A 12358-nucleotide genomic window follows, 5' to 3' on the forward strand; every position below is an offset into this window, starting at 1 on the left:
TGGTTGACCAAGTTCTACTTCAAATACTTCTCAAAAATTATTACTCAGGTTGTATCTGCAAATCAGCATCGCTATTTTGATGCTATTTGATCAACCCTAAAGTTTTATGGCATCTTCTAGAAAAAGAAATGTGGCAATCCCATGCTAGGATTATACCATTAGCCACTGTCATCCCCATCTGTTGAACCATCTGAAGAAACCAGGTGTTCAGAACATATCCAATACTAGTAGAAATGAGTTAGATAAATGTATTATCATTTTGTCATTTCTATGACATTGCATGTCAATAATGGAGGGCACAGTATGGATAGTGGGGGGGGGGGAGAGACACACTAGGAGTCCTAAGGGCACCAAAGGATGCCACATGTACCATGTGGAGAACCCATGTTTAAAATCTGATTTTGATTATGTGCCATCATTCATGTACCATTTATGACATTTCATCTTATTTCTTAGAATTTTGGATATTTTACCAGTATTTTCAAAATGAGTCTCCTTGGAATGTCTTTTGTTTTGTCACAGATCAGTAAACAATAAAATCATTTCATTCATTCACTGTTTCATCGAAGTGTGATTGAGGGCAGGATACAAATTTGGAAATAAATGTATTAGTTAACAACAGCCCATCTTCATCCTACTAAAAGTGCAGCTGTAATTGCAATCAAGTCCCATTGAACTAAATGTGTTTTAGTTGAGAGAAAGCCCTGTTTAAGACCAGGCTGCAAAAGATTAATTCAAGCACACTAATAACATCTAAGTAACAGTAACCTTTTGATCCTAAGTACAGAATCATAGAACTGGACAGTGCCATTTGGTCATCGAGTCTCACACTCTGCACAGCATAGGAATCCAGATTAAATCAGTCTTTATAAATAGGCATACAGCCTCTGCCTGAACCCCTCCAATGAAGGGTAACTGGTTCCATTGCCAGCCTGCTTTTATTGTTATAAAGTTTCTGCTAATATTCAGTTAGTGGTTGCCTTCCTGTAACTTAAATTCATTATTCTATGTCCTGCATTCTGAGATGATACCTTCTATACATCCTTTCGCATACTCACAAAATGCTATCATAACTCCTCACAGTCTTACATTCTCAAGACTAAACATTCTCAGATTAGTCAGCTGCCTTCCTAGGATTTAGTTGCTAGACCCCTGACCATTTTCATTGCCCTTCTCTGAACTTGCTCCAGTTGTCTGAACCCTTCTGAAAGTATAGTTTCCAGAACTGAACATAGTCCTTAGGCTGGAATTTGATTACTAGGGAGCATCATGGAACTATTACTTCCTGTGATTTCAAAACAATATTTATATTGAACCTGCCTAAAATTGCACTTACCTTTTTTGCAGCCACACTATGATCCTACTATTTTTAATTACCTACTATTCCAATAGCTTTTTCTCAAGTACTATTGACATTCCCATTCAATACCTGGGCTTACTTTTTGCTTCCTAAGTAGCATATATGCCTCCACTAAAGTTCATTCTCTTATTTTCAACCCATTCTTGTAGCCTATCATAATTGTTATACATGTTATTTTTGTTTTCTAGCTTATTAGTTATACTAGAATATTTTGTGTCATCTGAAAATTTGATAAGCATTCATTGTACCTCCTCAACTCTCATTCATAAAAACAGTATTTTGATGTACTCTGTCATAGTACTTAAAAGTGTATTACAATAGTGTGACATACTTTACAATAACTGAGCTCCCAGAGTTCCTGAGATGCAAACTAGGAGCTCTGTTACATCAAGTTTATCTGCATGCCCTACAGAACTACCAATGGTAGCGCTGTCCAATTTAAGCTGCAAAACAGAAATATCCTCTTGTTAATTTACATTTCTTTACAGGAGGGATATACACTACTATGACTTCAGCATGTTGGGAGAATGCCTGAGCATCTGCTTAAGAACTTCCTTGTATTTCTTTAATTGTGCAAATAAGTCTTAGTTTTATTCTAGAGATACTGCCTGGAGGCAACAGAACAGGCAGATATCTAACAAGTGAAAAGCATGTTTGCTTCTTCCATGGCTCAAAATTTTTCAGTTCTCCTGAAAATGAAAAGCAGGAATCTCCTTTCAGTTCTGGTTAAAATTGATTTTACAACTTCTGTGATACATTATTCCGTAATTCTGAGCATTTTAGTGATCAAATTAGAAATCTGGTGCAAAGGGCCATCCTGAAGTCAACTGATTTAAGGGTATTTAGTTCCAGGCAAACACACAAAAGGATTAAGATTTAAGAATGTGAAAGGATCATTTATATTGGGGTCTTTCATTTATGGTGGTTTTGACTTGCAAATAGCCACACAAAGTGCTTCATCTACTGCAGCAGAACCTTGACTGTCAGCAGGAGAGCTGAGGATGGAGAAGAAATAATACAAAGGAAGAAGAAAACTAGAAGGAACTGGTAGCAGAACTGGATGGTGAAATGCCCAACTGCATATGCTGAGAAAGGGCATCTCAGCCCTGGCAGTATCAGAGTTCTTGATTATTTCCCTCTGAGCTTTTCCCTGGAGCTTAACAATTCCAAAGACTGGGCTAACCCTGTTTGAAAACCACCAAAAATATTTCTTATTTTAATAAAACTTTTAATCATCAGTGGCTGGTTCTCTGGGCATGTTCAAAAGTATACAGATGCTCCTTGCTCATTTACTGACATTCAAGCCTACATAAATATTCAAAACAAAATGGTGCTTATTCCCAAATACCATTAGTTCCCTAAAGTGGGTCCCACATAAAATCATTAAGACCACAGTCTAATACAGTGTTTCTCAACCTTGGCTACTTGAAGATGTGTAGACTAAAACTTTCAGAATTCCCCATGCTGGCTGGGGAATTCTGGGAGTTGAAGTCCACACATCTTCAAGTGGCCAAAGTTGAGAAACATGGTCTAATATAATCTAGCTGCACCACAGTATGTGAGGACAGGAAAGTAGAAACAGTGATAATTACAAAGCCCCTTTAAAACTAGAGCTAATCACAGAAAGGCTGATCTATCTCTAGGCTGACAACAGTGCAGCTTACAATAATTACTGAATAAAGACTATACTCTATATAGGACTCAGAATCAAAAGGACCATGAGGGGCTTTGTATAATTGATGTGCCTCTAATCTGATATTATTGAATCATTTCATTTTCGAGCTACATGAATAGATATCGTATTACTATATATGTTGTATTATAAGCTGACAATTAGACAAAAAAAAAAAAACACCATAGACTGGAAAGCTTTAGGTAAAACAACAACAACATCCACTGACTTTAAAATAAAGTCTTCCTTAAGTGGAGTTTATTCCTGGTGACTACATGGAGATATTCATATACTGTAGTTTTCTTAGCAAGAAAGGAACTGGTTCACCATTGCCTTCTTCTGGAATGTTTTTCCAACTTCTCAGCCCATCTACACTCCTCTACTTTGAGATGAGGAATATAAAATTCCATTACATGAAGAGCTGCTCTCAGGAGTTCTCCATTATTGCTGGTCTTCATCAGAAATCAAGGGAGTGCGTGTTGAGGACAGGAAAATCTACTCCTTTGTTTGGCAAATAACCTGGCTTTCTGCCCATCCTGGAGTCCAGAATCTAGGACAGCAGTCCATCTCACAGTGTGGTGTTTTGTAATCTTGTTTGTATAATTTGTATGCCACTTCTGTATTCAGGGGTGTATTCTATCTCCCATCATTATTACCTAGCCACTAGGCTGAGGAAGTGCCATTTTTTCCCAGGGGAGGTTTTACTTTGTGAATTGCTTTCTGAAATAAATTACTGTATACTTCTGACTTGCATGTTCTTTCTTTACAAGGCTTATTAAACAGGGTTTTGAAAGAGGTAGATTCAATTTTATCTTACTATGCTACTCAAACACCACCAGAGAAACCTTAGTATTGATTAATTCATTAAGATTCCAATTTTATAATCATTTATCTGCAAGTAGTTCCAAACACAGTTGGAATGACTTCTAAGGAAACATTTCTAGGACTCTGCAGTAAAATAAACTGCAGAGTGTCATTAGTTAGATTTTATACCATTCTGGGTGCAATTCAAGATTAAGTGAAAGCTTTTATTATTAGAATGCTGACATCAAAGGAATGTTGCTTGCTTGCTGTCACCTTATACCAATTCCAGAATCTTCAATAAACTCAGCTAGTTGTGGTTCCAGATTATAAGAATGATGAATTGCAAAATCTAAAACCAGACTCCCAATATTATCTACTGCAGTTCAAAAAGGATTTTTGAGATAGATCTATATGCATTACTTCCATGGGAAATACATGTATTTGGAGCATGGGGCAAAATTCACATCTTGAGTAATAAACCATATTATTTGTCAAGGAAAGCAGAAAGTGCTTTCTATAGCAAATGTCAGCCTTCTGCTTCTGCAGATCTAAAGTCTCAATTCCAGTAGCTTAACTTTTTGATTAGCTATTTTTCAAAGGATAGCAAACAAATACATACAGTATTACAGCAACAGACATCATTCCTGGGGAATGCAGTATAGAGCTTGGTATGCAGAAATGATAATTCATACATGGCATGCAATCAGTCAATCAATCAATACAATCAACAGGACTTCACATGCAAGCCTTTCCCAAGCGAGGGAGAGGTAATCATTTAAGTGTCCACTGCAGAATGAGGAATTTCCAATATCAGAATGCAGAATCAGCCTGATCTCATATTATTTGTAACCAGCAGGGCCAGCAAAGCATTCTGTGAATTGCCTCCAATGAGATATCCAACTGGGGAACTCCGCCAAGAGGAAACAGATCCTAGTCCAGAAGGTCATCTGAGGTGCTCATAGCAGTGTTTGTTACTTTTTCCAGTCATGGTTTTTGAAGCATGAGTTTGCATACTGAGTAGATATAGAAGTAAATATAGAATAAGTGAACCTGATCCACTGCATGAGATTAGTGGCACAGAGCTTGGAGAGTGGATGCCAATATGCATACAGTATCTGCATTTGCATTCTCTGCATACCATAGAAGTCACATCAGATGGTAGCACCTACCTGATATTGGTTGAGCTCAAAAGAGTTAAGCAGGCCCAAATTAGTGCTTGGATGGGACACCATCAGGAAATTCTTTAGTTGTAAAATGGACTTGGAAGCCAATGGCAAACCGCTTGCATGTTGTTGTCAAGCAAAGAACATGGATGTGTCCATGTTATCAGTAGGAGTCAAGCTCAGCTTGAGAAAGATCTTACCTTAACATATATGGAAATCAGTTTCTGCAGATTGCAGATTCTCCCACTGCAAGGCACTGAGGGTTACAATGGGGCATTCTGAACATTCTATAAATGCAAAGTTGCCAATTTTAAGGCAGCTATGCTTCTTACAAGACCTCAGCCTTAAAGCACATCTCCAGTCTAAGTCTCTTTTAGTCAAGTTGAAATCATTCTCTTGCCTTAGATATTTGAGAATCACATCTCAATTTGTTCTTTAAAACTCAGAGGCCCTTGTTTTCTTGTATTCTTGAATTTAATGACAATATAATATAAATATGATAATGAGGTATGAAGATCATTTAAGATATTCATAAAATATATACATCAATTGCTACCCAGAGAGATCAAGCAGGGATGGGAAGAGAAAGGAGAGACAGAAAATATTAAATTAATGAGAATAGAACAAGTTGGTTAAAAGGCAAGAAAGGAACGCTGTCATTACCCCATTGATATAGTTGAAGCTTTCCTTTAGTTCATATTTATTTATGGCTTTATTGATTTGTCAAATTTATAGTCTCCCCTCCTCCAGGAGCTCAGGGTGGTGTGTGTGTGTATGTATTATGTATGTATACTCCCTCCCTCTTCCTATTTTTCTCCACACCAACAACCCAGTGAGGTAGGTCCACCTGAGAGAGAGCTACTGCCCCAAAATCATCCAATGATCTTGCGTGGCTGAAGGCAGTCTTGAACCAGGGTCTTCCTGGTCCTTGTCCAACACTTGAATCACCACACCTCAGTGACTTTTCACTGAATTTTACCTACTAGATAATTTTAACATAATCTGTGCAACAGATCAAATCAAATCAAATCATTATTACAGTCAAAGACCAGCATATCTGTGCAACAGAAATTTTGCTTTTTCTATAATATTATATGCTTACCCAGGTGATGGATTATTTTTAAGCTTCAATCCTCTATGTAGTTATTTCAAGAATTACATTAGAAAAACACCAGACTGAGATTTCTTCTGTCACCCAGAAGAAACACTTTTGACAGTATTTATTATGTTTTAATGCAACTGTGAATATCACTGTAGTGAAAATATCTAGGCCATCACAACCTTGCGGACAAATTATTTGAAATATTAGCTTCCTGTGGAGACAGAACAAATATGGACTGGAAGGTCTATTAATCTATTCCTTATAAACTCTAGAATTATGGTCATTTTTTAGATGACCATAAGCTTTTTTGTGGAATCTTCCTGGCTTGGTGTTTGAAAATAGCGTATTTTAACCTATCTGTAACATTGAAATTGCCATTTTATACTGCCTATTGATTGAATTGCAAAGTTGATTTCTCTATTTAAATAGGATTCTACAAATATTATTTTACAATACATTTTATTTACTCATTTATCTTACGCAGCAGTATCCTATCCTTTTCAGGGAAATTTGTTAAAACAAATACATAACTAAATATGATATACAGAAAACAATAATCAAAAACAAATTAACTAATTAAACATCAAGAAACAGAAAATATAAAGGAAAACAATTTATAGTAATCAGTGAAGGAAATCCCTTCAAAAGGAGGACCAGCACATCTTCCTTAATAACATGACTTTCTACTGGTGGTGAAAAGAAGAAAGGGGCAAATCTCTAATTCCCTATCCCATTTCATAAGCGGGCTTCAAGAAAATCTTAACATGTAGATACTGTAGTTTGCATATGAAATATTAGGAAATACATCCCTCTTTCCCAAACAGCCTCTTTTGCTGAACTGCCAAGCATTTAATCCTGATAACTTTGTAGATCAATCGGAATGAAGTTAATAAAAATACATATACTTTTAGAATGTCGGGTGTTCATTGCTTTGTTTTTCTTACCTAGCTTTAGGTAAGTATTATCATGGGTTTTAAGAATATGGACCATCTTCCACTGCAGTGCAAGTCCTCGTTTCATCACGTTGCCATCTTTTTATTCTTGACATTTGGCCTGAAGACATTCTCCCCATCCACCCTTTTGGTGGATTAAAAAATGTGGTTCCCTGTCCTGGTTAGTAAGGGACTAGAGGCAGTGAGCCAAGGAACAGGTGGCAGCATCTAGGCAACACTAGTGGATCTTAACACATCTAAGCAGGGTTGGATCTGGTTAGTCCTTAGATGGGAGAAAAATCAGCAAATCCCAAGCTGTGGACTAGATAAGGAATTTGGGGAAAAAATCATTGAGGGTGCCACTGGCAACCCATTCCTATACTGTTGCTAAGAAAACTGCAAGGGTGTCTCCTTGTAGTTGCTAGACGTAAGTCACATTTATCTTTATCTTTTATATAAACTCCAATTCTCACAAGCATGGTCACTGCATGTGATGGAGCATATGAGTCCATTGATTTTGGCTCTTATTGATAGACGTAGAATATTTGGTTCTGCTCTTCCCAATAGTGCTCATCACTGTATCTTGTAGCAGTGAATTCCCTTAACTGATGTACTTTTATCTGTTCCACCAATTTATTCCACTGGCTGAATAAAGTGTATTCTATTACTGTAGCATTTATGACAAAGGGTTATATCCATCAAATACAGACTCTCTAAACACTGCCTGTACATGACACTTGTTCAATTTCTGCCTGTTATGCATGTGTTAAGGATGCAATGCTCCCTTCAGAAAAGCTAGGTCATAAAAACAAAGCAATGAACACCCGACATTCTAAAAGTATATGTATTTTTATTAACTTCATTAGGATATACTATTAATCCAGCACAGTGGCAGAGAGGTAATAATGAATAAATGAAAGGTCATGATATAATAGACCTGAGATTTCATCTTGTGTTTTGGCAGAGCAAAAAAGCAAAATGGCAACTTGATTCTGGTCATCCAGCAAGGCCAAAGGGGAACACCTCTGGGAGTAGCTCTTTTCAATTTAGATCTATTAGTTCTTAACAAGCGACTAATCCTTATTGCCCATTTCTCAAAGAATGGGTTTTCTCAATATTGTTCCATTTAAATTTAAATTTCACATAATTCAGAGGAGAAACCATTTCTTTCCTTTTTTTTGTTCCCCAAGTCATCATCAATAGCCTAATCACAGGCAATCCCATTAGGGGTATTATTCATTGCAGTAATGATACACAAATGGAAACAAACAACATGAAATGATCAATAATAATGTAGTTTCAGAATCAATTATAAAACAATTAGTCTAAAGAAATTAATCTTTCCTCACAGAACAATGCCCTAATGAACTTCAGCAAACAGCTTCTAGTAGAAACAAAAAAAAACCCCAAAGAATAGGACTAAAGGCATTTCTGTACAGGGGAATTAATTTAACACAATACCTATGCATAAAAGAACTCTTTTGGTTCCTCAAAAGTACTCATTAATTACTCATTCAGATTTCACATTCTGTATCCCATTAGCTCTGCATGTGCAAAGTTGTTGATGATGACCACTTATTAGGGCTAAATAATTAGACCTTTTATTTTCTAGGGCATAATGAAAATGTCATTATTGCTTTAAAAAGTGTTAAACACCAAGTGGAAGTAAGGTTAAGCAATTTCTTGTATCTCGTAGGATGACACTATATAGTTTTATTCACTGAATCCAGTAGGGCTTACTTCAAAGTAACTAGGAAACAAATATAAGTAACATTTATATTTACAGAAGCATTGAGCACCAATTCCGGCACATGTAACTGAATAATAAAAATAGTAATGAATGCCTTGTTCTTAAATGCTCTACTCTGGGAACAGGCAACCTGTATCATCCTAGATAGTATTGAACAAAAACATTTAGCATCTCTAGAAATCATGGCCAGTGGTGAAGGATGCTGCAAGTTACACCATGAACAGCACCTGGAATATCGTAAGATGGGGAATCAATCATTATTACACTAGCTTTTAGTGACAATTAACCAACATGGCCAGATATAAGAGATGCTGGAATTTTGCCACAGAAACATATAGAGGTCCCTACTCTCATATAAAAAATCATCATCCAAATGTATTCTGCATGGTGCATGTTGGGTTCATTATATAAATCATGGATTCCACTTATCTGTGGAATCTATGATTTATATAATGAACCCAATATGAAAAATAATCTGTTCCTACATTGGGGTACTTTCTGGATTTGCCTCACACACTCATCCATCAACTCACCACATAGTCTGGGCTCATAGAACATTTTCGGCTAAAATATAGTTGGTTAGTTTGTATTTCAGCCTCTATATGTCTACTCGTCCTATGAATTCAGTGTGAACTGCTTGGCTACAAGGGTTAATTATTCCATGAGATCTGATAATGATTGCCAATTCTGTCTGTATTGGATATATTCTAAGACGCAAAACAAAAATTAAACAGCAAAAACAAAGAGCTTGAAATAGGACTTATCTAAAAGGGCCTATAATTTGATATCTGTTTTACTAAGTGTTTAGTTCCTGGTATGGATGAAGACTTAAGAAGCTAAAATGCTATAGAAGGGAGAGTCTGAATCATCTTTAAAATAATGCTAACAAGAAAAGGCTAATCATTTTAAAGGATCCTCTCACCTCTTTACAGTTCATTTCCATTGATCAAGAACATCAAGTAAATGCACTTAAATATATAAAAGATATTTCCAGAATCTTAGGAGCAGAGCAAAAGATATAGAATAAGTGCTCTTTATTTATCTGGAAATAAATCCAAATCAAACATGTCCCACAGGAAAGGCTCTCAATTTTACAGGCCTACAATAGAACATAGCCCCAGGCAAATTATTACATTGTCAGTCATGTGACAGAAAGGGAGGAGAAAACTAGAGAGTATCCATTGTTTATTCTTTCTATAAATTACTGTAAACTCATTCCTCTATAAGAGTTGCTTGCATTTTGGACCACAGGAAAGCTTTGCAGCAAGACTTTTTCCCCTGAAGACTGCACTAAAAAGAACATGCGGACTTTAAGGTAAATGAATATAATCCATCATATGAAATGCAAATTAAAATATATAATTTTAATTAAAAGATCCTCTTATATGACATTTAGCAATTTTTCCATCTACATCTGATTGATACTGCTGTATGGGTGTTATAATTTATAGTTATTAGTAATTTTTATTACTTATTATTATTAATGTATTTTTCTATTAGTATATTTTGTGACTGCAAAAATGTTTGAAAAGGATGACAAGGTTGTTCTAAAAATACTCTTATGGTTTCTACTGTTTGTTTAGATCCCTCCATTTTATTTTTTGGATGGCTGTGTCAGTACATGTAATCCAGCTGGGATACAGTAAGTAACTTTATGGAATTGTTTTAACTGTCTCACCCATTAAAAGCTCCCCCTGGAAATTGTTCCCTTGTAAAGCTTAGCAAATGCAATGTTGAGCCCCTAGTAGCCCTATTTCATTTTTCAACATGAAGAGTTTTTAGCCAGAATAGCTTCCCATAGGATTGGAATGCAGAACACTTAAAAGGGATGGTCTACTGGTCCCCAACCGCTAGAGACCCCAGGAAATTGGGGAAGGGATAACCAGTGTCTCCCCACCCCCACCCCAGTCACACTGCTTTGGAGAAGTTAGAAGTCCTGAACTGGTCCTTATTCATACTGAGGGTGGGCTCAAACACAACGCTATCTGCTCAAAAGTTACCATACATGTGTAGAAGCTTAAATAGAAACAGTTCTAAACAGCTTAAATAGAAACAGTTCTAAACAGCAACTTCATTATTTTTTGTCCAACTCTGGCTGCCCTTGCAGTTTTTATATCCCTGATAAAATCCATCAAAACTAGGTTAAGAAATGCATGAAATACTGTGTATGTTTTCTTGATGTAATAAAAATAAAAATGTAAGAATCGGGGTTGGTAGCACAGGAAAGGCAGTGGTGTGGGCACGACTGACTTTGACGTGTTTCTTCTCCTTTAAAAGCCTGTGAGGGCGAAGACTGTGATAAGGATGCCCCAAGTCTGGAGGAGCGGAATCACCCTCTGAATACCCTCAATATTCTCAATCAACTTAATTCTGAGAAGAAGAAGAACAATCCACCTAATTTTATACCTTTTGTCGGGATCACAGATGGTAAGTTTTTGCAGTGTACAAAGTGCTGTAGATTTTTATGTTTGATGATAAACCACCCGGACAGCTTCAGATATTTGATGACTTAAAAAATAAATAAACATTACAAAGATGTCCATCTGGATCTTCTCAAGAGGAAAAACTAGGAAATAACTATTATGCCTAGAGGCACTTTTCCTCTTGGGGTCCAAGGTATGAGAATTCTCTCTTCTTTTTATATTAATAACAACTCTGTGAAGTAGATTGAGTTCCTATATTGGTTAATCATGATTTCTTAAACCACAGTTAAGTGAGTTCATACAGTATGACCTAATATATCATGTAGTATACTATTAAAGTTATTTGAACCAGGACCCAGGTTCAAGTCCACCCCCAGTCCTGTAAATCCACTAGATATCTTCATGTAGGCCATCCCACTTCACAGTGTTGTTGTTATGGGAAAAAGAGAGTGGTGTATATGTTACTTCTGTTCTTGGAGGAAAGGTGGAATTTAATTCCATAATAATAATAAATTAAGTCATAAACTATAACTTTTATACCATAACAGCTGGGTTCAAGTAATGGTTTGATGTAAGATTAGCACCTAATAAGTGACTGACCCAGTGGTGCTTACTGAACTGTACAATTGAATGAGGATTCAAACTTAGGTTTCTTTGATCTCCAGAGATATTTATGTCATATCAATCAGTTCCTATTTGTGTTAAGAACACAATTTGGGGGGTTATACTAACTTTGAATTTATAACCTAAATTGTGTTTACAACAACTGTGATTTCTATAAAATGGTATGGAAGTATATTTACACATAAGTACAAAACTTTATTAGAATCAGAACTGGAAGGTACCTTTAAATATCATTTAATCCAACCCTGCTCCAGCTGCATAAAATCCACTAGCTACAGTATCTCTTAATACCAACTATTGCCAGGGTTCATATATTGTGCTAAACTATAAAAAGTAGTTTATAAACTATAATGGCTGGTTGGAACTACGTTATGAATTAATTCTGTGTGTGAACCCAGCCACAGTATGGAATCTCTAGGAAAATTCATAGAAGAGGAACAGTCAAGTAACTGATTAGTTGCTGTTTGCTACCTGTTTAAAGAGATCCTTAGAAGAATTTTAATGATCATTTTAATGATCAGATTGACT

Source organism: Python bivittatus, unplaced genomic scaffold, assembly GCF_059951505.1.
Source record: "Python bivittatus isolate LINGU-HERP-01145 unplaced genomic scaffold, Pbiv_v1 ctg000850_np1212, whole genome shotgun sequence".
Lineage (NCBI taxonomy): Eukaryota > Metazoa > Chordata > Lepidosauria > Squamata > Pythonidae > Python > Python bivittatus.